Below are 3,938 nucleotides of genomic sequence, written 5' to 3' on the forward strand. Positions count from 1 at the left end.
GTTTTTCACTAATTCAGAGATTAGTTTGACTCATAGTACACATTCTGATGTCCTAAAAAGTCTTTCCCGACATGGATCCTTCTTTGTAAGATGTCCTCTTACATCTTTCCCATTAGGGATCCATTGTTGTACACTTGAAGTAACAGATAAGATAACCTACATGATGCATCAGTCCTCTTTTGCAGTCCCTGGAGGCCTCTCCTGAAAATATCAGCACCAAAATACAGAGGCACATTTTCGCCTTGTTTCTTACAAATAACAAGTAAAATCAGATCATTCACAAAAGAAATAAGTTTGTTCTTTCTGGTGATAATAGATCACTGCCATAATCCTTGAAGTTGGAATAAATCATTTTAAAAAACATTTTCTCCCTGTGACTGTTGTTGGCTGTCCCTGAGCTAATTTTTTCTATAGACCTCTGGTTAATTTTGAAGCATACTGCAAAATATAAGTTCAGAACTACAGTAAGACCTCTTTCCCAGCCACTTGGGAAGAATGAGAGAATGAGTGTGCCCCCTGCCACCATCCAGCCTTTGCTTTTGCCCCATCTGGCTGCCTGATAAAAAACAACAACCCTTTGATATTTGTTTTTAAAAAGTCTGCTAGCCTTTTTAATGAAACACTAGTTTTTACTGTTGGGAGCAAAGCAAATTTGATTAAACAAGGAAATTATGTTCAGTAAGAGGATTCTATTTATATGAAACATCATAGGTGCAATGTTATGTTCTTATATCCTGGCTTTTGTTTTTGTATCGAGTCACAAAGTTGAGATGATCAGCTCTATAAATTCTATATTATTGGTCAGTTTAAGCTTAAATCAACCCTGTTCATCTGCTAATCTGAATATTTTAGTTTTTTGTTTTAAAATTCCTGCCTCAGCTGTTGAATGCTATGACACACTTCCTTTTAAGAACAGAACATATTTTTATCTTTTCAGAATGTTTATCACCAGTGTGAAAATTCTTTATTTTGATGGATAGCTGTATTTGAACAAAAGCAGTTTTGCAAAAAGATAGCATCTTGGACATTTTATGGTATTGGGCTATGTTGGCATGCAAAGCATTTATTTTGCTATTTTCAAGGATGAACTCACATTTTCTAGACACTTACTTTATTGTCTGTATTATTGTCATTTTCTTAAGTTTTGAGAAGAAAAGAATGCTTTATATTTGTAAGAAAGATATTTCTTATGGATTTAATAGGAGTGAAATATGCAAAATTTTGCACATAATCTTCCCACAGTGCCTGTAAATCTCAGTGAATCTATGATAGTTTGTTATAAAAGGAATGCTTTAAATATGACTTTGGTTGCCTTCTTAGGCCAATTGCCTATGAGTATTTTTGCTGGAGAATTGTTAGGGGAAAATGAGTAAATAGTTGCAAAGTTTTCAAAATTGGAGCAGAGTAGAAGCTTCTACGTTGCAGCCTTGGCTTCTTATCAAATAATGAACAGTGCCATTCTCTAAAACTTGCATCGTATACAAAGCATTTGTGCTACATCTGTCATTGGTTTCCTGGGAAAGATATAGTACTACATCCAAACTTATAGAGAAAAGTAACTAGTACTTTTCCCACCAACCCTCTCCCCCAAAACTGTTCTATACTATCTGCTTTACTCTGAGCAATATGTAACACAAGAACCGAATACATAGGATGGCATAATAACCATCCATAGAATTGAGAACATGCAAAGAATCCTTATCCTAGTGCAGTGTTTTTCAAACTAAGCAACTTTTAAGATGTGTGCCTTTCAATTCATTTAATTCCCCAGCCAGCTACTCTGGGATTTAAAATCCAGACATCTTAAAGTTGTCAAGTTCAAGAAACACTGTCCTAGAGTATAGATACACAGCACAGCTGATTTCAGAATAATTCTTAATCAAATTTCAGTGCTTTCCTTTCTTTAAGTATTCCATGCAGGGTATGTGAGAGATGGATATAGTTCCAGATTCAGATGTGCTTTGAAATCTCTCTACCCACTGCCACGTTAAAATTATCACACCTTTTCTTAGGCAGCTGGCTCTATAAACTAAACCAACCTTAGTTGTTCCAGGAATCTTAGCTGTGTGATTCCTTTTCACCTGCATGGTGATTAAAAGAAAGAGCATGGTGTTTTCTATCACGTTTACTTTTTTCAAATGGATTCAATAAAATATTTCCTTGTGGATTACATCTTTCATACTGAAGACAATGAGACTGTCCTTAATTACATGTAATGTCAATACTGAACTGTACTTGACATTTTAATGTGCCACACTAATAAACATTTTATGTATTACTTTATATTTGTTATTTTGTATTCTGTTGCAACCTGAATTCTATTGAAAATACTTTGAATATGCTTTATTATATTATCAATTTCTATTACCTAATCCTTTGGCACACACATTTCACAGACCAGTCCAACCTTACTTTTATGTACTGCTGTGGATTGTGGACTTTTCACATACTTTGCCACTAGAAATTATGTCTTAATTATTGAAATTCGATGCTACTCAACTATAAATGATCAAATTTAAAACAGCGCAACTTATTTTGGAGAGTAATATTCTGCCATTTTGTTTCACCAAGAACACCAATATTTCAGCATATTTTAACAATGCAGAGGTCTTTGGAAATGATACATTCCAAGCCAAAAATACACTTCTCAACTTTACTCTCAGAAATCAGGAATACTGTAGTTTAATGCAACAGCATTGTTGTGAAATCCATCAAAATGTTTAATAAAAGTCTTTCACCACAACATAAATGTATGACTTGTGAATAAATAGACAAATTAATGAGGATGAAACAAGAACATTAATGAAGGAATGACATTCCTGAGATACAGATGCCTCCTTCTATATTACTTTTATACCTTTATTCTAAAAATGAAGTGTAACAGCATGCACCAATACACCTAATTAAGTGAATAATTAAGCTTGTTGAAAGTGATCATTTTTTGCCAGTTGCCATCAAAGAAAAAACTACACAAGCATCTTCATCCAGATAATTCTCGCTTAACAATAGCAATTGTGAGTAGAATTTCCATCACTATGCAATATGGTCACAAAGGATGATGTCTCGTGACCCCATTGCTTAGTGACGGCAGTCCCATTGGTATCATTGAGGACTATCTCATAACTTCCTGCTGACTTCCAAGAAGTAAAGTCAATGGAGAAACTGGCAGAAAGCCAGCTGTGCCAGGCAGCCCTCAAGCAAGTGGGTAAGTGGCTAGCCAAGTGTGGTGTAAGCATGGTGGGACCAGCTGTTGCTGGGTGAGGGAAGAGGGTCTAAGACAACTCAATCTCCTTGAAATTGTGCTAGAACAGACAAGAGAAAAACAATTAACCTTCACTTATACACTGCCTTAATTTTTATGGTTTATAGTTGCTCTGAGTAGCAAAATAATTCTCTTAAGTTCATTTCAACATTCAGTTACTGATAAATACTATTTAATTCTAGCCTCTGGAGTCTGTAGTGTTATTTTAACGTAATGGTTACTTTAAAATAATGGCCATTACAGGTAGTCCTCAACTTACAACCATTCATTTAGTGATCAAAGTTACAATGCAACTGAAAAAGTGACTTAGGACTATTTTTCACACTTATGAGCATTGCGGCATCCCCATGGTCACATGATTAAAATTTGGATGCTTTATTTATATTTATAAACTGATTTATATTTATGACAGTTGCAGTATCCCGGGGTTATGTAATCACCTTTTGTGACCTTCTGACAAGCAAAGTCAATGGGAAAGCCAGATTAATTTAACAATCGTGTTACTAAACTGCAATGATTCATTTAACAACTGTGGCAGGAACAGTCATAAAATAGGGCAATGTTCACTTAACAACTGTCTCACTTAGCAATATAAATTTTGGGCTGAATTGTGGTTGTGAGTCGAGGACTACCTCTACAAGCCTGTTTGAAGCTATCTATTAAAGTGATTGTTATA

General features: G+C 34.8%; 1 protein-coding gene across 8 annotated transcripts in view; it reads left to right on the plus strand.

Moving 5' to 3' along the window:
- CAST (calpastatin) overlaps nt 1-2,283 on the plus strand; it is an 84,833-nt gene extending 82,550 nt beyond the window's left edge. For 7 of the 8 annotated variants that reach the window (XM_081942887.1, XM_081942891.1, XM_081942890.1 and 4 more), the window contains one exon: nt 938-2,283. The gene's annotated coding sequence lies outside the window, so the exon portion shown is untranslated. Of the gene's footprint in view, nt 1-116; nt 364-937 lie in introns of those variants that run through there. The other variant, XM_081942888.1, reaches the window with a different exon arrangement.
- The last annotated feature ends 1,655 nt before the right edge of the window (nt 2,284-3,938 follow it).

The sequence above is a fragment of the Natrix helvetica genome, assembly GCF_964273705.1.
Source record: "Natrix helvetica genome assembly, chromosome: 2".
Classification (NCBI taxonomy): Eukaryota; Metazoa; Chordata; class Lepidosauria; order Squamata; family Natricidae; genus Natrix; species Natrix helvetica.